The sequence below is a fragment of the Capricornis sumatraensis genome, chromosome X (assembly GCF_032405125.1).
Source record: "Capricornis sumatraensis isolate serow.1 chromosome X, serow.2, whole genome shotgun sequence".
NCBI classification, from domain to species: Eukaryota; Metazoa; Chordata; class Mammalia; order Artiodactyla; family Bovidae; genus Capricornis; species Capricornis sumatraensis.
The window spans coordinates 17,823,607-17,846,430 of NC_091092.1; positions in this window are offsets into that span (position 1 = coordinate 17,823,607).

Sequence of the window (22,824 nt, forward strand, 5' to 3'; positions counted from 1 at the left end):
ACCTATTAAAATGATTTTAAAAAAATGCTTTCTCTCAAAGCAATCTATGGCTTCAATGCAATCCCAAAAATGGTTTTTTTTTTTTTTTTTTGCATAGAGAAATTCATCCTAAAATTCATTTGGAGTCTCAAGAGACTCTAGTCAAAATAATATTGAAAAAGAACACAGTTGGATGTCCTATACTTCCTTATTTCAAAGTTTGTTACAAAATAGTGTGGTACTGGTACAAAAAAAGATGTATAAACCAATGGCATATTAAAGAGAACCCCAAAATAAACCCTAGTATTTATGATCAAATGATATTTGACAAAGGTGCTGAGACCATTTAACGGAGAAAGGACAATCTCCTTAACTAGTGGTGCTAGGAAAACTGGATACTCATATGCAAAAGAATGAAGATGGAGTCTTACCACATAAAATATGCAAAAATTAACTTAAAAGACCTAAAATATGAGCTAAAAATATAAAGCTCTTGGAAGAAAACATAAGAAAAGCTTCATGACTTTGGATTCGGCAATATTTTCTTAAATATAGCAGCAAAAGCACAAGAAACAAATAAAAAATGAATTTGACTTCATCAAAATAAAAATTTTTTTTTTTACTACATAGAAAAAGTGAAAGGGCAGCCCATGAAATAGAAAATATTTGCAAATCATATATCTGATAAAGGGTTCAGAATATATAAAGATCTCCTACAACTTAACAACAAAAACAAGCCATTTCAAAAATGAGCAAAGAATTACAATGGATATTTCTCTAAAGAAGTTATAAAGATGGTCAATGAACACATGAAAATTTGCACAATGCCCCTAATTATTAGAGTAATGGAAACTAAATCATGACTTTCCACTTCACACTGATTAGAGTGGTTCTTTAAAAAGAAAGAAAAATAGGAAAAAAACAAACAAACAGGTGTGGGCAAGTATGTGAAGAAATTGGAACCATTGTGCCTTGCTGATAGGGATACAAAATGGTACAGCCATTGTGGAAAATAGTATAGTGGCTCCTCAAAAAACTTAAATCTAGAATTACCATATGATTACACTTCTAAGTATATACCTAAAATAATTGAAAGCAAGGACTCGGACAGATATTTGTACATTAAGGTTCTTAGCATCATTATTCACAATAGCCAAAATGTGGAAGCTGCCTAAATGTCCATCAATAGGTGAACGGCTAAACAAAATGTAGTATATACATACAATGAAGTATTATTCAATCTTAAAAATGAATGAAAGTCTGATAATGCTACAACATGGATGAACCTTGAACACATTTTGTAAGTGAAATAAACCAAGCACCAGAGAACAAATGTGTGATTTCACTTTTATAGGATTCCTGCTGCTGCTGCTGCTGCTGCTGCAAAGTTGCTTCAGTTGTGTCCTAGAATAGTCAAATTCATAGAGACAGAAAGAATACTGGGTGCCAGGGGCTAGTTCAGTTCAGTTCAGTTGCTCAGTCGTGTCCGATTCTTTGCGACCCCATGAATCGCAGCACACCAGGCCTCCCTGTCCATCACCAACTCCCGGAGTTCACTCAGACTCATGTCCATCGAGTCAGTGATGCGATCCAGCCATCTCATCCTCTGTCTTCCCCTTCTCCTCCTGCCCCAAATCCCTCCCAGCGTCAAAGTCTTTTCCAATGAGTCAACTCTTCGCATGAGGTGGCCAGGGGCTAGGGGGAGGGATAATGAGGAGTTATTGTTTAATGGATACAGAGTTTCAGTTTAGGATGATGAAGTCGTTCTGGAGATGGCTATTGGTGATGGTTCCATAGCAATGTGAGTGTACTTAATGCCACTCAACTGTGCATTTAAAATGCTTAAAATGGTAAATTTTATGTTATATATCTTTCTTCCACAATAAAAAAAAAACAATTTAAAATGCTTTCTGTCTACAAAAATGTTTCCCAGCCTGCTACATTTACATTGGCTTCATCCCAATTTCCCACTGCCCAGGATTAAACAGTTTTCCTCCAAATACCCCACCCCTGGCCCAAATCAGCTAAATTGCCATGACACCAACACACTGGAAATAATTTCTTTGTTGGGCTAAGTTTCCCAGAGATTGGAATGTCCCTAGTGATGCCACTGTGAATCAGACAGAGCTCTGTAGTTGTTCTGCAGGCCAAATAAATCCTCAATAACCCTGGACAAATCTCCCCTTGTCCCTACATACATTTTGTTCCCCATTAAAATATTCATTATTACTATTTATGTGGCATTTTAAAATTTATATTCTCCCTTCTCACATAAACTTACATTTGATAAATCCATCTTGACTTGTTCAAATTCTCATAGCTACTAAGTGGTAGAACTGGGTTCTACCAGTTCTTGAACCCACACCCCTCTCATGAGACTCCTTTCTCTTTGACTGTCTTACAGGCATGTGGCAACATGGTCAAAACTGAGTTCGTCAGCTCTTCCTCCAACCTGCTTCTCCTCTTGTGCTTCCCATCTTAGTGAATGGCACCACCATTCTGTCCAAGTCATCAGTGATATCTTCCTTTACCTCACCCCACAGTCAATCTGCCCCAAGTCTGTGAGTTCTATCTCCTAAACAATTTTAAAAAATGTATTTAGTCTCCCCCCACTCCACTGTCACGTTCCTAGTCCATTTCACCATTTTCTCTCATCTGGACTCCTGCAATAGCTTCCTAAATGAGCTCCTTGCCTTCAGCCTTGCCTCTTTACAATGCGAGTATGCAGAGCAATCTTTCTCAAATCAAGTTTGATTGTGATTCATCTGGACTTTTTTTTTCATTTTTGTTATTGCTGGCAGCGAAGCCTTTTAAAAAAGAAATATTTAAATAAGCCCATATGTTTGTGTGTGTGTACCTTATTAAAATGAAGGTCAAAGGTCTGGATCCCAGAATATTTTGTGTCTCTTACCTTCCCTGAGGCACCAAGAATTCTGCTGAGAAGGAGATAACAACAACAAAGCTGCTAATTCTACGGAATAAAGAAGTTCATCAGATGAAGTCATTCTTTACCTAGTCAATGACAACTAGTCATTGTCTAGTTTCATTCCTCATTCTTGCTACTCTTTCCTTATGTATTAGTTAGGATAAGTTAGGTTATGTGGCAGTAACAAACCCCAAATGTTAATGGTATAAAATAACAAAAGTTTCTCTTCTCACTCATGCTACTTATCTGTTGCAAGTCATTAGGGCCTTTGTTGCAAGTCCTCAGGGTCTGTTCCACTTCATCTGTTATTCTGGGACAAAGGCTGATGAAGACTCCACCACCTGGAGCATTGCCTGTCACCATGGAAGAGGGAAGATAGCCTGGTGCCTCTTACTCTGGCAATGAAATGTTCAGCCTGGAAATGGCAGGCATCACTTCTGCTTACAATTCATTGGCTATCCCTGGACACAAGGAGGTCTAGGAAGTGTTATCTTACCATGTACTCATGACAATAGGGTAGGATACAACCGTATTATTTGGTTAAAAGCACCAATGTCTATCACACCTTCATACTCTTACTTTAAGTCACAGTGGGATAATTTGTTTTTAGAATGTGGACATGTTGTTCTTTTGACCTCCTCCCTCAATACTTCTGGGAAGATTCAACTTGATTTGTAGTTTCAGTTGAAGCAATATGCCTCTGGGGAGTCATTTTTCTGTCTTATCTGCTTCTGTTTCTCCCTTCCCAGTCCAGGTCAAGTGCCCTTTGGTTGTGCTCTCCAACACTCCTTGTTTCCTTCCAGCATAAATTTTATCATATTCTCTGAAAGTGATTGCTTATATAATGGTTCTCTTTTACCCACAAGACTGTATTCCCTGGTGTCAAGGACTGTATCCCCAGTGCCTAGAGTGCTTTCTGGCACATTGTAGGTTCACAATAAAGGTGGAATGAATTAATGTTTAGAGCTTTATCTCCTTGATCCTAAGCCTTTGCCTTTTTGTCACATCAAGCTGTGTGGGTCAGAGGAGGAGATGAAGCTGAAATCTGCTTTCCACCCTGAGCTGAGAGAATCTGGAACAGGCCTAGAAAGTAAGAGTATGTCATTTGAAACTTGAGCTTCATTAATGAGCTAATCCTGGGACACATACTTTCTTGGGTGTGTTAATTGGGGTTAATGAGGAAAAAATGGCTATTCAGACCATTTTATGTTCACTAAGTGAAGAGTACCATGGAATTTAGACTTCTACAACAGGCTCTGTTAAGGAGTTTCTAGTAGCCAAATGATACATGATTTGGGGGGGTATAGTTGAAGCTGATGTGCTGAACTCTTGTTGTTTGGGTTTTAATGTTTTTTTTGCAAATTAAACATTAGACATCCTGACTGTGCTTGCTCTTAGCTAGGGATACGGGTGTGTAGCTCAGGTCATTTGTTTGAAAATATTTACTAGAATTTGATTGGTCTTTTTAGTAACAAAGAGCTCATCTCCAAGGGCAGCACTTAGATAAAGTAAAATCTTTGAAGAAGTGCTCAAGCTCATTTGTAATTACAGAAAAACAAGTTTAACTAAGCAGCTCTCAGACTGGCAAAAATTTAAAAGGTGATAATGTGCTGATGAAGATATGGGGATATAAGAACCTTTACATCCTACATAATGTAGATTGATTTGGCTATTCTGGAGAACAATTTGGTACTACTCTACTTGCTCCATGAATTATTTATTGAGCACCATCCCTGAGTCAAGCACTGTTCCAGGTTCTTGGGATATTAGCAGTGAACAAAACTGACGAAATCTATTAAAATTTTATGATATAATTTATTATAATAAGATAATAAAATAATACATACATTTAATTTATTAGATAGTTGTAAGTGCTAAGTAGAGAAGTTAAAGCAGGAAAGAAGGATACGAAATGCTACATGGGGTTGAAATCGAAGAAATAGTGGCCAATAAATGCCTCATTGGTTTGGGCGATTCTATAGCTAACTTAGTCATATTATATATACATGTATAGTATTACCCAGAAATTCTGCTTCTGAATATATATATATATCTAGGAATATCCCCACACAAAGCCATAGTGGGATATATATGAAGATGTTTGTGGAAGTGTTATTTGTGATGGTGGAAGTTTAGCAGAATCCTAATGGAAGCCCTTGACAGAGAGAGTGGCTAGGTAGAATATGGTGGAGGCATGCCATGGAGTATTATGCAATAGTTTAAGTAACAGGATGAATACACATGGCAACATGCATGCATGCATGCTAAGTCACTTCGGATGTGTCCAACTCTTTGTGACCCTATGGATGGGGACCCTCCAGGCTCCTCTGTCCATGGGATTCTCTAGGCAAGAATACTGGAGTGGGTTGCTGGGCATGCCCTCCTCCAAGGCCACAAAGATTGATCTAAAACATGATACTGAATGAAAAAAAGTAAGAAACAGGATGAGATATGTAACATAGAACCACTTATGTATATTAAGATCCATGCACACAATACACAGTTTGAAAGAACACATTCAAACAAAAAAGTTACAGATTAAACACGTTAGAATGGCTATGGGGATGAGGAGAAAAAGGAAATGGAAATGAGAATGGATTATAGGGTTTAAAAATAAGATAAAATGAACACAACAACACATTGATTTGGTGTTTAGAAAACCTCAGTTTCTGCAAGCTGAGAGTCAAGAGTCTAATTCACTTGCCTCATCTGAGCTTTTATTTCCTCAGCTATATGGGAATACTATTACCAGTCTAAGTTAACTTTCAGGGTTGTCGCAAGATTAGTTTGTTAATGGACAGGAAGGGACTTAAAGAAGTTTAAAGCGAACAAACACACTTACCTAGCACAAACAATAATCATTGTTGCACAGAACGAGCATTTGCTGTTTGCTTTCCTACCAGGCATTTCTACTTTGTTCCTTCCTACCAATTCTGATTCCTATTTGGGGATACATGTAGTTTTGAGGCAGCTGACTCTATTCTCAGGTGGAACACATGGCTGTTATAAGCAGTGTCTCATTCCATCCCCTGGTCACAGTGATTGATTTGGGATGGGCATTTGACCCAAGCTATTGAAATCCAATAGTATCTGAAGACTTTGGGAATACTGGGTGTCTTCCTTGTTTGACATGAATGGGGTGGTATGTGGCTCTGGAAGTAGCAGCTTGGGCACGAAACTTCTTAAAATACTGCAAAGCACAAAGAAAAATGGGTGGTTCCTGAGGTTGGATTGATACATATCTCTACACCAGATGGAAATGTTCTCCAGAAAGTGCCCTGAAATGGATTGTTCAAGGTTTTCAGCAGTTCCACACTGCAAATGATGTCAGCTGCTCCTACTTTGAATGAGGAAAAAAGATATCCACTTTCCTACATTTGTTTGCTGATCTATTGTTGACGAGAGAAAGAATCCTGGAAATAAAATTGTTGCAGGTGCCTGATGATTCCAATCCTTTCACCACATGTGATGAAATGGAGACCTTGGTTTGTAAAGGATGTCCCTCTAGAGGATCGTGGACTTCAGAATTGAGCTCCACAAGGGAGCACGAAGAGCCTCAGTCCAGGGTGTCCTCTGCTCAGCACAGCTCTTTAGATTCTCAAGGCTGAGTCTGCAGAGCAAATGCTGTTGAAATGATACAGCAGCCAAAATGCTAACAAAGAGTGTCACATTCATCATCCAAACTGCTTCTTCCCTTCAGTGGCCTTGCCTTCTAGATAGAGGACTTTAACACCCCTTGGAGAAGGCAATGGCACCCCACTCCAGTACTCTTGCCTGGAAAATTCCATGGACGGAGGAGCCTTGTAGGCTGCAGTCCATGGGGTCGCTGAGAGTTGGACACGACTCAGTGACTTCACTTTCACTTTTCACTTTTATGCATTGGAGAAGGAAATGTCAACCCACTCCAGTGTTCTTGCCTGGAGAATCCCAGGGATGGCGGAGCCTGGTGGGCTGCTGTCTATGGGGTCGCACAGAGTCGGACACGACTGAAGCGACTTAGCAGCAGCAGCAGCAAACATTCTTTGTACAATTGGTTTCTCAGATTTGGGGTAGCCAGGCAGGAAAAGGGAAGAATAAGCCTCCAGAATTGTAGCTCTTGCTTGTCACACATATCATCAGACTTGTCCAGGAGGCCTATTGTGCTTACTGGGCATGATGGAGAATATGGAAGTTTGAGACCCGGGTCATACCCTTATTCAACAGAGTGCTTAGTTAGCAAGACAGGAAATACAGAATCACTCACTAATCATGTTCCTTCTAAAAACACAGATTTTTTTTTTTTTTTGCCTAATTTACTCCTAACTTATCCTCAGCTCAAATATCACTTCCTCAGAGATGCTTTCTCTGGTCAAATCCCTATAGTACAAACTCTCATGAAAGTGAAAAGTGAAAGTCGCTCAGTTGTGTTCAACTCTTTGTGACCCCATGTACTATACAGTCCATAGAATTCTCCAGGCCAGAATACTGGAGTGGGTAGCCTTTCCCTTCTCCAGGGGATCTTCCCAACCCAGGGATTGAACCCAGGCCTCCCACATTGCAGGCGGATTCTTTACCAGCTGAGACACAAAAGAAGCCCACTAACTCTCAGAGCTGGATATAAATCTCCTTTGTCACACCAATTACACTTACATTTTATAATTACTTGTTTTTACATTTGCTTTTTTTAGATTAAATTCAATCTCTCTCACTAGTTCTGTAAGGGCAGAGATGGTCTAAGTCTTGGTTGCTTAACAAGCACGTATGAAACTTTGATGATATGTCAGGCAATTCTCTTGATAGTTTACAAATATTAATTTACTTAATTCTCATATTAACTCCATGAAGCATTATTATTGTTATACATACAGAGGAAACTGAGATCCAGAGAGGCAGCAAAGCTTGTCAAAGCTCAGAAAACTAAGAAATGCACAGAGCCAGGATTCAAACCTAGGGAGGCAGGTTCTGGAGTCAGTGTTGTTAACCATTATGCTATAGCTATTTTGCTCATTTCCAGTACTTAGTGCAATGCCTGACTCATATAGCTCGATGAACATTTGTTGGATGAATCAATGGATCTTGTCTTTTGTAGTCCTAAGTTAGGCACCCCCAAAAATTGGCCTAATAATCACATGTTGATCTACAACTCATATATATTAAACTTCTATTTCACTTATGACAAGATGATATAGTCCTCTTTGTGACTTTTGACATTCTTTTAAGTTTAAATTTTTTTTTCTTCTTTAAATTTTGTTAATTTAAAGGCCTGATTCTCAGGCCTTCAAGATCAGATTGAATTATATCACTAGCTTTCTTCGATCTTCAGTTTGCAGATGCAGACTGTGGGAATTCTCAGTCTCCATAATTTTTTGCTGCAATCTTTAAAATTAATTTGAGTCTCCATAATTTCATGATCCAATTTCTCATGAGCCAATCCCATAATTTTATGAGCCAATAATTCCATATGCCTCATAATTTCATGAGCCAATTCCAGGGGATCAGGTATCCAATTCCAGGACTCAGGTATCCAACCTGGGTCTCCTGCATTGCAGGCAGATTCTTTACCATCTGAGACACCAGGGAAGCTCAGTTCTTCCAAATAAATATATATTATTTTATATAATAATGGCCTATCTATCATCTCTATATCCTATTGGTTCTACTTCTCTAGAGAAGCCTGACTAATACATCAACTATATGCTGTCTATATGAAACCCATTTTAAGTATAAAGACACACATAGGTTAAAGAGTTAAAGGATGGGAAATGGTATGCCATGAAAACACTAAATAAAAGAAAGCTGGAATAGCTATATTAATATCAGATAAAGTAGACTTCAGAGCAAGAAATATTACCAGAGATACTGAAAGATGTTCCATAATTATAAAGGAGTCAATTCTCCCTAAATATACTATATTTTAAAATATGTATGCATCTAACAACAGAGCTTCAAATATCTGAGCAAAAATTGATAGAAGTAATGAGAAAAAATGAACCAACAATTATTGTTGGAGACTTCAATGCTCTTCTGTCAGCAACAGATAGAACAAGTATATAGACAACCATTAAGGACACAGAAGACCAGAATAATGTTGTCAACAACTTGACCTAATCTCCACTTATAAAACACTTTAACCAACAACAGGGGAATAAACATTCTTTTCAAATGCAGAAAGAACATAGACCTAAAGAGAGCATATTCTGGGATACAACACACACCTTAAGACTTTTAAAAGAATAGAAATAGTGCAATGATCCTAACAAGACCAATCTAAAATTCAATACAAAGATATCTGGAAAATCTCCAAATATTTGGCTCAGATGGTAAAGCGGCTGACTGCAATGCGGAAGACCCGGGTTCCATCCCTGGGTTGGGAAGATCCCCCGGAGAAGGAAATGGCAACCCACTCCAGTACTCTTGCCTGGAAAATTCCATGGACTGAGGAGCCTGGTAGGCTACAGTCCATGGGGTCACAAAGAGTCGGACACGACTGAGCAACTTCACTTCACTTCTACATAACCCATGGGTCAAAGAGATAGTTTCTAGGAAAAAATTTTAAAATATTCTGAATTGAATGAAAGAAAATAAAACACATCATGGCACAGTTGTGGGATGCAATTAGAGCAACAGTTAGAAGGAAATTTATAGCAATTAATGCTTATATTAGAAATAGACCAGATTTAAAATCAGTAATCTAAATTTCTTCTTTGTGAAACTAGAGAAAGAAGAGCAAATTAAACCAAAACAAGCAGAAGGAAATAATGAAAACAAGAGCTTAAATCAGTGAAATTAAAACTAGAAAAGCAAGAAAAAAATCAGTGAAGCCAAAAGTTGGTTCTTTTAAAAGATGAATAAAATTGACAAAACTCTGTACAGGCTGACCAATACCAAAGAAGATATAAATTACCAATATCAGTAATGAGAGAGTGGATATCACTACAGAACTCACAGACATGAAACAGATAAAGGAATACCACAAAGAACTCTGCCCATAATTCTGTGATATAGAGATAATGGATCCTGAAGTGTTCTATTTGCATTAAATAATTGAGAATACAGTTAAGAGTCACGAAGAGTCAGACACGACTTGGCGACTGAACAACAACAACATACAGTTAAGAGTGGATAGATGAGGGTGGCCATAGATAATTTATTGGAAAGAATTAACACTACAGAGGTGGCATCTCTAAGTCCTTCTGCTATTGATAGATATATCACTCAAGAACTGACATTTTCCTAACTAGCAGGGCATGTGTGCTTGCTAGGTCACTTCAGTCATGTCCGACTCTGTGGTCCTATGGATTGTAGCCACCAGGCTCCTCTGTCCATGGGATTCTCCAGGCAAGAACACTGGAGTGGGTTGCCGTGCCCTTGTCCAGAGTATCTTCCCTCCTAACTAGCAGATTGCATGAAACTAATGTCCTAGTACAATGAATGTTAGAAATGGGCTCTTCTTTGTAGAGTGAAAGGTATTCAATATACGTGGATTAGCTATAGTAAATTGAAGACACTCCCTATCTTTGCACAAACAAAATATAAGAATCCACTAGGGCTTTTACCCTATCAAAATCTCTATAGGCTGACATGAATGACTTGATCTCAAATGGGTCCTGTGCTCAGCCATTAATCGAGGAGGATTTTTAACTGCATGATGTCAGCTAGAGGATATGTGCTGTGTCTTTCAAAAGGATGCTCTTGGAGCACTTGAAAGGACAGAGATCTGGGGCTTCATCAAGTTTATGGAACAGGTTTCATGATGTGTTGGGCATAGTGTGCTAATAAATAATGTCTTTATGAGGCGGAGATTTATCTAAGCCCTTGTTTTATTATAATCCTGTACGGAGAGCAAAGAGGAGTAATTAGACTTCCCTGCATCAAACTTCTTTGCTGGCCATTATTATTTACCATATAATAGTTGTGCATTACCAGGTGATGTAGGTCACTCTGCATCAGCTAGGTAGTATGCTAACCATTTTGTGTTCATGAACTCATTTATTTCTCAAAGCAATGTTAGGAGACAGAAGCAAATGATATGATAAAACAGTAAGATGAGATTCAGAAAGATGAAATTATTTACCTAAGCAAGTCTAGAGACCAGGCTCTCTGATTTTAGTGCTAGTGTTTTAAGCTCTTCATTCCCTTTCACCACCTGATTTTTTTTATCATCATCTTTTAAGAATATACAGAATCAGGTAAATGATATCAGTAGAAGTCAGCCTTCTATAGAGCTAAGGACAGTTTAAATTCATAGGTTCTGGGTATTAGAGATACAAGGAACTCAGATATGAGAAGGTTAATATGGCAACTATATTGACCTCAATTTTCCTGATGACACTTGTGATTGAGTTTTTTCCAAGATGACACCTTTACTGAAACATAATTCACATACTATAAAATTCACCCTTTTAAAGTATACAATTAAATAGTTTCTAGTGTATCCTGAGTTGTGTGGTTCCTGTCTATTAGCTGTTAGGGGAATTTAATATTTTGGTGTTTGTGACAATAGTCAAACTTTGACTGATAGCCTATTGTTTGGCCATCTTTGCTCCCAAAAGTCAAACCTTGGATGTTCCACCAGGTTCCTCAAGCATTGGTCTTTGTGGAAATCATCCAAATGAGCATTTAGGGTGACTCCCTGAAATATGAGCATTTGAAATTCTTTTTCTTTTGTAAGTTATTAACTAGACCTACCCAGACCTCCTACGGAAAATACATCTGTGAGGTAGATGGGAGAAACACCACCCTACCCTACTGGCACTTGGGATGAAACTTTCAAAGTGGTTAAACTTACTGTTTCAATCATTTCTTCTGGTTCAGACACTGGTTCTTAATCTGAGGCCACAACTGTTAACTGAACCAGGGAGTTATCATGAAGGACCTGCAAGTCTACCTGTGGATGAGGCATTGTTTTTATTTTGGATAAATATGTCTTACACATATATTTACTACTTGTTTATAAACCATGCAGGTTTGCTGTTGTGATTAATCAAGATGTGCATGTGTGTATGCTCAGCGGCTTCAGTTGTGCCCCACTCTGTGTTATGCTATGGACTGTAGCCCGCGAGGCTCCTCTGTCCATGGCATTCTCCAGGCAAGAATACTGGAGCGAGTTGCCATGCCCTTCTCCAGGGCATATTCCCGACCCAGGGATTGAAACTGCGTCTCCCACATTGCAGGTGAGCTCTTTACCACTGAGCTACCAGGGAAGCCCTAATCAAGCACAAAAACCTTCTAACCATGTAGCTGAATTCCTAGTAACTTTTCATTACAGAGTTTCTCAATCAGCAGATATGAAAGCACAACTACCATCATAGGATAATCAGAGACTTTTGAGTCACAAAAGAAGTCATGTGAACTCAAAAGAGTTGAGGAATGGCCAAGTTAAATAATGACCCTACTTCATTGGGTACAAAATTTTCATTTAGTAGGGCATCAACTTATCTGCAGTCATTAATACAGTAGTGTGAATTCATTGGATTGCTTCAGAGTAGGCAACTGAACAATTCTACCCTGGAAGCAGGGAGGGGATCAAAAATGGTCCCAAGCAATTCTAGTGTGCTAAAAAGGTCAGCTTTTCAGGAGCCATATGTGCTTGAGGAAATTTATTCTTTTTGTATTTATGACAGTAACATTGATGGATTATTGTTTGGCTGGTATAACTCCAAGTGTTCTCCAGCTTCTTCCAGTTTTGGAAGACACACAGATGGAAACAAGAGAATGCTGAGCACCAAGGGTGGATGCTAAAAGGGAGGAGGGAGCCGTGACCAAGACCAAATCTGCCCACTTAGTTTGTTGGAAGGGCAAGGAGGAGAGTGGTGTCTACCCTGAAACTTTTGCAGGCTACCTGAGACTTCTTTTGAGCTTCTTTCCATTTTCTTTCAGAATCTCCTTCCCCTATACTTGCTTGCAAATCTTTCCCACCCCATCCAACCCAGAGTCCCACTTTCTATCCAAAGCTATTTAATCAGCTCGAATTGTCTTGTGTTTTTCTGGAGGGGTTCCCTCTTTAGCATTGCCAGAATGTCTCAATATTCTTGGAGTGTGTCCTCAGTTTTCCAAAACTTCGGGGCGTCCCATAGCCACAGCTCTGACTTCAAATACACACTGACCTTTTCCTTTCAACCAAACATCCTCCTCCTTCCCCAATTGCATCAGAGCTTCCTCAAGCCTGTTGTCCTGCTCCAGGCATCCCTCTGCCTGTGGCTTGGGGTTAATATCTGTCCTTTCCAATCCCACCCCATGTGATTGTGTCTTTGTTTCAGATCCAGGAGGGTAATCATACTCAGGCTGGGTCTCCACTAGCCAAAGCAAAAGAGACATTTGGGGGAAACAATTGGTCAGTCCCTGCAGAAGGGTTTTTTGGGTTGCCTGACAACCGATTGCCTCAATTCTCCTTTCACATCAATAACCTCGGAGCCATAAATGGCATTAGCAAAGCAAGTGTACAATAATGTTAGTTGCTTGAGAGGAGACCATATCCCAAGAGGTACTCCAGAGAACTTATTTTCTTAGAATTGCAGAGTAAAAGGCTCCTGAAAACTGGGTTGAAAACTTTGTGTCTGCCTTACTCCAACCTTTGTCTGACTGCCACCTAATGGCATGGGAAGGTGGGGTGGGGTTGGGAGTGGGAGTGGTCCATGGGGTGCAGTCAATAAGTGGGTGTGTTTTCTGGAGAACTGGAAAATAAAAATAGAATTGACTAAAAATTAGACTTGTTATCACTGTGCACCAGCAATCCTAAATAATGTCAGGGATAAAATACTTCTCACTTTGTTATGTCACTTCCCCCACTCCAGAACCTAAGCAGTCCCCTCCTCCCCCGTGGAGAGGTGTACTTAATGCTGACTTTTCAGATAATACTTCAGATTTACATCTATTCTTTCAAAATTTCCCTGTCTTGTGTTCTATCTCTCTAGGGCTCTGCTATCTATTTTCCTTGGTGGAATTTCTTTATAGGGGAGGACTTGCAGTGGCTACCCCACTCTCCCTACTGTAAGGAGCACCTACATTGTAACAGGAGTCACCACAAGAATCAATGCTTAAGTCCAATGCTTGTTGAAATTCTTTGAAAGCAGTGAAACCTTGTCTGCAAATGAAAACGGTGTGTAACTCCAACTCCTAAGTCTTCATTAAGCTTGTCCTTTAATGTCATTTCTTCTTTGCTCCTCCATGATGAGGACAAACCACCATGACCTGCACTCTCGTAGTGCACCTTGGACTGATTCTTTCATCCCACCCATCACACTTGGAATCACGTGTTCAGTGCCTGCATTCTCTGGTAGACCACAACCTCGGTGTGTGCAAATGCCAGGTTTCTTTTGTTCACTGTTGAGAGCTCAGAAACAAGCATACTACCTGGTCTTCTGCAGAGTCTTAGACATGAGGTGTCTATCTTGATCGCTGGACTGAAAATGGCCAAAGGCCCTTCTGCAGTGTTTCATCAGGCAGACACTCGGATGGGAAAGGTAGGAATGGCTTGCTTACTTGGTGCTGTCTACTTCCTCCAGCCCCCCCAAATATCAGCCCCCACACCCAATACACATAACCCCTTGTTCCTATGGCCTCTGTTGCTAAAAAGTTTTCAGCCATCCCAACCCTCTGCCTGTCATTTTGTAGTGGGAGAAATTCATTTTGAGGGTAATCAAGGGTAATAAAATCTTCAAAACTGAAAAGGTATCTGAGGATTAAGCAGTTCTTCTTCACTTCACTGAACCTGCTTCCTTCCGGAGGCCTAGGCAGCTGTTCTGAAGGAACTTCCACCCTGAAGGAACTCCTGCCCTGAAGGAACTCAGGTTCTGCTTTTTGAGTGAGGTCATTAATGGTGGAACCCAAAGTTTCTTTGAGGAGCAAGGTAGGTCTGGGATGGTATGGTGGAATGTGAAGAGGGGATAACAGCACAGGGACCCAGAAAGAGAGGAGGCTGGCAAGCACAACCTTCGCCTTCTTTGAGATTTTGCCTGGAGCCTGCTCTTCACCCCTTTCTCATCTGCCCCACCCCGAAGAGTGAAAGGAAACTCCCCGCTTGCTCCTCTCTCATACCCCCTGCCCTTGCCCCTAGGACCAAGCTTAAGCATGTACTAATTAGCACTCTGTATAATTTGGCTCTATTCAAGGTACAAGACGCTCATGTTGACTGGCCTGGAGATATGAGCATCAAACAGAATGATGTTTCTAAAAGAAAATGCATGCTGGAGTCTAATTTTGGGGCCAATATTTCATTCTTAGATTGGGGACTGCTTACAATTGGAGCTGACTTGGAACTCCTCTTGTCTACATTAACTTGAAGCAACACCTTGGGTCTGTTGTACCGTTCATTTTGTGAAGCCTTCATATACACCATGTGGGAGTCTTTCAGTTGCTCAGTCGTGTCCGACTCTTTGTGACCCCATGAATCGCAGCACACCAGGCCTCCCTGTCCATCACCAACTCCCGGAATTCACTCAGACTCACGTCCATTGAGTTGGTGATGCCATCCAGCCATCTCATCCTCTGTCATCCCCTCCTCCTCCTTCCCCTAATCCCTCCCAGCATCAGAGTCTTTTCCAATGAGTAAACTCTTCGCATGAGGTGGCCAAAGTATTGGAGTTTCAGCTTTAGCATCAGTCCTTCCAATGAACACCCAGGACTGATCTCCTTTAGGATGGACTGGTTGGATCTCCTTGCAGTCCAAGGGACTCTCAAGAATCTTCTCCAACATCACAGTTCAAAAGCATCATTTCTTCAGTGCTCAGCTTTCTTTATAGTCCAACTCTCACATCCATACGTGTCTACTGGGAAAATCATAGCTTTGACTAGACGGACATTTGTTGGCAAAGTAATGTCTCTGCTTTTTAATATGCTGTCTATGTTGGTCATAACTTTTCTTCCAAGGAGCAAGCGTCTTTTAATTTCATGACTCCAGTCACCATCTGCAGTGATTTTTGAGCCCCCAAAATAGAGTCTGTCACTGTTTCTACTGTTTGCCCATCTACTTGCCATGAAGTGATGGGACCGGATGCCATGATCTTAGTTTTCCGAATGTTGAGTTTTAGGCCAACTTTTTCACTCTCCTCTTTCACTTTCATCAAGAGGCTTTTAGTTCTTTGCTTTCTGCCGTAAGTGTGGTGTCATCTGCATATCGGAGGTTATTGATACTTTTCCTGGCAATCTTGATTCCAGTTTGTGCTTCATCCAGTCCAGCATTTCTCATGATGTACTCTGCCTATAAGTTAAATAAGCAGGGTGACAATACACAGCCTTGACGTACTCCTTTTGAGATTTGGAACCAGTCTGTTGTTCCATGTCCAGTTCTAACTGTTGCCTCCTAACCTGTATACAGATTTCTCAAGAGGCAGGTCAGCTGGTCTGGTATTCCCATCTCTTTCAGAATTTTCCACAGTTTGTTGTGACTCACACTGTCAAAGCCTTTGGCATAGTCAATAAAGCAGAAGTAGATATTTTTCTGAAACTTTCTTGCTTTTTCTATGATCCAGCAGATGTTGGCAATTTGATCTATGGTTCCTCTGCCTTTTCTAAAAACAGCTTGAACATCTGGAAGTTCACAGTTCATGTACTGTTGAAGCCTGGCTTGGAGAATTTTGAGCATTACTTTGCTAGCGTGTGAGATGAGTGGAATTGTGTGGTAGTTTGAGCATTCTTTGGCATTGCTTTTCTTTGGGATTGGAATGAAAACTTACCTTTTCCAGTCCTGTGGCCATTGCCAAGTTTTCCAAATTTGCTGGCATATTGAGTGCAGCACTTTCACAGCATCATCTTTTAGAATTTGAAATAGCTCAACTGGAATTCCATCACTCCACTAGCTTTGTTCATAGTGATGCTTCCTAAGGCCCACTTGATTTTTGCATTCCAGGATGTCTGGCTCTATGTTGGTGATCACAACCATCGTGTTTATCTGGGTCATGAAGATCTTTTTTTGTATAGTTTTTCTGTGTATTCTTGCCACCTCTTCTTAATATATCTTCTGCTTCTGTTAGGTCCATACCATTTCTGTCCTTTATTGTGCCCATCTTTGCATGAAATATTCCCTTGGTGTCTCTAATTTTTTTGAAGAGATCTCTAGACTTTCCTATTCTATTGTTTTCCTCTATTTCTTTGCACTGATCACTGAGGAAGTCTTTCTTATCTCTCCTTGCTATTCTTTGGAACTTTGCATTCAAATGAGTATATTTTTCCGTTTCTCCTTTGCCTTTTGCTTCTCTTCTATTCACAGCTATTTGTAAGGCCTCCTCAGAGAACCATTTTGCCTTTTTGCATTTCTTTTTCTTGGGGATGGTCTTGATCCCTGTCTGCTGTCCAGTGTCACGAACCTCCACCCACAGTTCTTCAGGCACTCTATCAGATCTAGTCCCTTAAATCTATTTCTCACTTCCACTGTGTAATCATAAGGGATTTGATTTAGGTCATACCTGAATGGTCTAGTGGTTTTCCCTACTTTCTTCAATTTAAGTCTGAGTTTGTCAATAGGGAGTTCATGGTCTGTGCCACAGTCAACTCCTGGTCTTGTTTTCACTGACTGCATAGAGCTTCTCCATCTTTGGCTGCAGAAAATATAATCAATTTGATTTCAGCATTGATTATCTGGTGATGTCCATGTGTAGAGTCTTTTCTTGTGTTGTTGGAAGAGGGTGTTTGCTCTGACCAGGGCATTCTCTTGGCAAAACTCTATTAGCCTTTGCCCTGCTTCCTTCTGTACTCTAAGGCCAAATTTGCCTGTTACTGCAGGTGTTTCTTGACTTCCTACATTTGCATTCCAGTCCCCTATAATGAAAAGGACATCGTTTTTGGGTGTTAGTTCTAGAAGGTGTTGTAGGTCTTCATAGAACCATTCAGCTTCAGCTTCTTTGAATTAGTGGTTGGGGAATAGACTTGGACTACTGTGATATTCAATGGTTTGCCTTGTAGACGAACAGAGATCATTCTGTAATTTTTGAGAATATACCCAAGTAGTGCATGTTGGACTCTTTTGTTGACTATGAGGGCTACTCCATTTCTTCTAAGGGATTCTTGCCCACAGTAGTAGATATAATGGTCATCTGAGTTAAATTCACCCATTCCAGTCCATTTTAGTTCGCTGATTCCTAAAATGTCGATGTTCACTCTTGCCCTCTCCTGTTTGACCACTTCCAATTTTCCTTGATTCATGGACCTAACATTCTAGGTTCCTATGTAACGTTGCTCGTTACAGCATTGGACTTTACTTCCATCATTTTCCTTAGGTACAGAGAAAATGTCCCGAAGTCTGGCCTTGCCCCTGGATATTTAGTCTCCAGACTGCTTTCTTTCCCAGCTGGAGAAAGTATCTCATCACATTGACTATCCACTTGGCAAATATTTATTGAATGTCTTGAAGTGCTGAGCACTGGGTCCTTACCCTCTTGGAGTTCTCCAGACTCATCAGGGAGACTGCAGCTGGGCAAATGCTTCACATTTTAACACATGAAGGCATGTAAAAGGTGAAGGCACTCACTGTCCTTATCTCTAAAATAAGGTCAGTAATAGGAACTATCGTATAAGGCTGTGCTGAGGATTAACTGGGAAAACACGCATGTCAATTGATGACTACCGTGGCTCGCAAGTGTTTTGGTTGTTATTTCTTAGGGCAACAATTATCTGTGCCTGAAAGAGGTGGACAAGATAGAAGATGAGCAATAGTAGTTTTAAAAAATGTGTAGGTGTTTGTGAAGTAGAAGCATCAGAGGATGAATGTTCCAGGCAAATGGAGCTGTGTGCAAAGACACAGAAGTAGTAAGGACCCAGTAAGTATCTGGAAAATGGTTTTGGCATGTTGGAGGATAGAGTACATAGGGAGAAATGGAAAATGGTGGTAAACTACTGGGGGGCAGGCAAAGCTCCAGGGAGGAGGTGACATTTGGACTGGGTCTTGAAGGATGAGTAGGAGTTTGCCAGGCAAAGAAGAAGAAAGATTATACTAGTGGTGGGAACACATACACAAAGGCACAAAGTTATAAATGTATATGAACTATTTGGGAGACTGCATGTTATGGCCAGGGCTCTGCATTCAAGGACTTCTCTCCTCTGCTTAGAGGATTCAGAGATATCAGACACTGTTTGGCAGATTGGTGGGATAGGCCCCCTGAAGTCAGTTTGCATGAGGGATTCATTGGGGAATAAAAGCAGTGCATGCGCACCAAAGGAAAGAGGGATGAGGGGAACAGACTCACATCTGTCTTACAGGCTTACACAGGCAGATCTCAGAGACATTGCAGGTTCAGTTCCAGACTACCACAATAAAGCAAATATGCAAATAAAGCAGAGCACACAAATTGTTTTGGTTCCAGAGTACACATAAAAGTTATGTTTACACTCTAGTGTATTCTCTTAAGTGTGCAACAGCATTATGTCTAAAAAAACAATGTGCATACCTTAATCTTTAAAAAGGCCTTATTGGTAAAAATGTCTAACGACCATCTGAGCCTTTGGTGAGTTGTAACCATTTTACAATGGGCTTCCCTGGTGGCACACTGGTAAAGAATCCACCCGCCTGTGCAGGCGATACAGGAGATGTGGGTTCCATCCCTGGGTCAGGAAGATACCCTAGAGAAAGAAATGGCAACCCACTCCAGTATTCTTGCCTGTGAAATCCCATGGACAGAAAAGCCTGACAGGCTACAGTGCACAGGGTCGCAAAAGATTTGGATATGACTGAGCGCACACACACGCAATCTTTTTACAATGGTAACATCAAAGATCACTGACCACAGATCACCATCACAAATGTAAGAACAATGAAACGGCTTGAAATATCGTGACAATTACCAAAATGTGACTCAAAGGCAAGGCATGAACAAATGCTGTTGGAAAAATGGCACTGAGAGACATGCTGGAGGCAGGGTGGACACAAACCTTTAATTTATAAAGTATGCCATAGCCTTGGAGCCTGATAGAATGAGGGTGCCTGTATTCAGCAGAACCTCTCCATATTGGCAACTGAGCCCTGAGGAAAGCTCAAAGTAGAAACTAAAGGGCTTGTTAAAGGCTTGTTTCCTTAAAAACTCCAGGAGACTCAAGCACAAGCAGACTGTGCTTTGGTCCACACAATACATACGCACCAACTCCATGTAAGCTGTTTTAGCATAAGGTGACAAGGTATAACAGTGCAGGGGGAGGGAGGAGGGCCTTCTCCCCACTTGTGCACAGGATACCGTGGCACTGTAGAACACCGAGGGCTCCTCCAGGCCAGCAGAAGGCATACCCACCTGTAATGTTACAGCTGGTGGCCATGGTGAATGTTAGGACAGATGTGCTTATGGAGGCAGTAGACAGCCATCTTTTTTCCAGCAGTGCCCCTCGCAGAGGAGTGCCAAAGCAAGAAAAAACTAAAAGGGTGGGTAATGTGGTGGCAGGCAGGACTTGTCCTTGAACCCATATGAGAGGATCTTAGGAGATTCCTGAGACTCCCTTAGAGGAGGAGAGTAAAAACTATAGGAAGGAAAAGACCCTGCAAGAGGAAGATAAGGGCAAAAAGCAATAAACATGGGCTATATTTAGGGGATCAAATGGGTAGGACTTGGTGAAATTTGGATGTGGGTGATCAGGGAAATGATAGCGTGCCAGGTGAAGCCAAGGTGTCTGGTTTATGTGGTTCCCCCAATGGAGGCATTTATTGGGATTTATAGCCCATCATTCCAGAAGAAAATATGTCAGGTATAAAGTGGGACCAAGCTAAGAGAGATGATGGGAACTAGGAGTAGCTAATTCACAGTAAGGGGATGGAAACCAAAGGCCAAAAATTTGTCTGGGTTGTGGGCAAGGGCTCTGTGTGGGGTAACCCAAACAGCAAGTTAACCTGACTTTCCCATCACTTTCCATTTTTTCTTCTCTATAGGATCCCTCCCTTCAATATTCAGACATGGCCAAACATCTCCCATGTTTAAGACAAAAATTTTCCCTTGACCTCATATCCTTCTTCTGCTACTTCTTTTACCTTCTGATGGCTCAGTGAGTGAAAAAAAAAATCTGCCTGCAATGCAGAAAACACAGGTTCAATCTCTGTGTCAGGAAGATCCTCTGGAGGAGGGCATGGCAACCCACTCCAGTATTCTTGCCTGGAAAATCCAATGGACTGAGGAGCCTGGCCGGCTACTGCCCATAGGGTTGGAAAGAGTCAGACACAAATGAGCGACTAAACACAGCATACCAAGGGTTGCCTCAAGCTGCTGCCTCCAGTTGCTTATCTCCCTACTCACTTCTGGCCTCTACTCCTATCACTTCCCCAGCATTTCACCACCACTGACCTCTGTGTTGCTAACACCAGTGTGTCCTTTACTGTTGCTGTTGTTCAGTCACTAAGTCATGTCCAACTCTTTTCAACCCCATAGACTATAGCACATCAGGCTCCTCTGTCCTCCACTATCTCCTGGAGCTTACTCAAATTCATGTCCATTGATGCTATCTAACCATGTCACACATAGCCTTTTTAAGGGGCTTCCCCAATAGATCAGAGGGTAAAGAATCTGCCTGCAATGCAGGAGACACAGGAGATGAGGGTTCAATCCCTGGGTTGGGAAGATCCTCTGGAGAAGGAAATGGCAACCTACTCAAGTGTTCTTGCCTGGAAAGTTTCAAGGACAGAGGAGCCTGGTAGGCTACAGCCCAAAAAGTTGCAAAGAGTCAGACAGGACTGAGCAACTAAACACAGTCTCCTTTTCAGACCTTACATAATTTGACATTGCAGATCTCTTGTATTTTGACTTCTGTGATAGCACTAATTTAGCTGGTATTAAGAGTTTGAGGGAATTTAGTCTGGATTGAAATATGTGACAATACTTTTACTTTGTTCCCTATGCAAATTTGCCACTGAGCAGCAGACCAAAATTAAGGCCCTCTTGAAACCCATGTCAATGGCCTTCTGTCCCCAGGCTCTTAAATGTCTTGGCCTAAATAGAAGCCATAAATCAATGGCCATTTTCAGTGCCATGCCATTTTTGAACTTTCATGGCCATGAGTAAATGCTCATTATGCACCAGACACTAGTTTAATCACCTAACATGAACTGATGGAATTAAATTTCACTGCAAGATTGCAGGCAAAGGTCGATGATACCACTATCATCCCCATTTTATAGCTGGGGTGACTGACACAGCTGCTAAGTGTGGAACTGGGATTAAAAACCCAGGTCATCTGACTGCAAAGTTCTCACTCCTAACCATGAGGCTGTAGTGTGAGAGGGGTGTCAGGCTGAGTGTGCAAAAGCCAGGCCCTTCCATCACCAGTTACCCAGCCCAAGGTCCGTGCTGCCCAGAGTCAGTCACATGACATTCCTGCACAGGATTTTTCCAAATGAACTTTTTATTAATTTAAAAATCCAGAAATACAGTGACTACATAAATAAGTACCCTATTTAGGTACATGTCCTGTGAGAAGAGTGAAAGGGTAATACTGTTATGTTATTCTTAGTTGTTTACATGAGTTAACTAGAAAATGGCTACAGCTGCTAAGTGGTACTTATGGGCTTTGCTTGTTCCAAGTGTTTATGGTACAAATAAATACACAAGAAGAACCACATCCATTCCTCTCTACTAAGTACAGGCGGCTCGGCCTCTTCTCTCTCTCTGCAACACCGAACATTGGAGGGTTTCTACGTTGGCCTCGCCCAGCACCCCAGCTCCTGCTTCACACTGCGCCTGGCCAAGGCGTGTCCCGGCCCCTGCGGGCAACAGTCTATCTAGGGAAGCTCCCTGGGTGTTCCCTTCAGGTTGAGCTTTCAGAGAACACCTGGGTTGGAAGGTTTTGGGGCTGAGTCATCAGAAGGGGAATCACCACTGACTCAGGATCCAATGACTTGTTTCCACGCTATGGAAATACTGCCACCTCTGGGCGGGAGACAGCAGCTGTTTAATGTTCAACCCCGCCACCCCACCACTAATATTCTGGATGTCCTCCTTCCTTCCCCTCCCCTCCTCAAGAACAATGTGTCTGAGAGG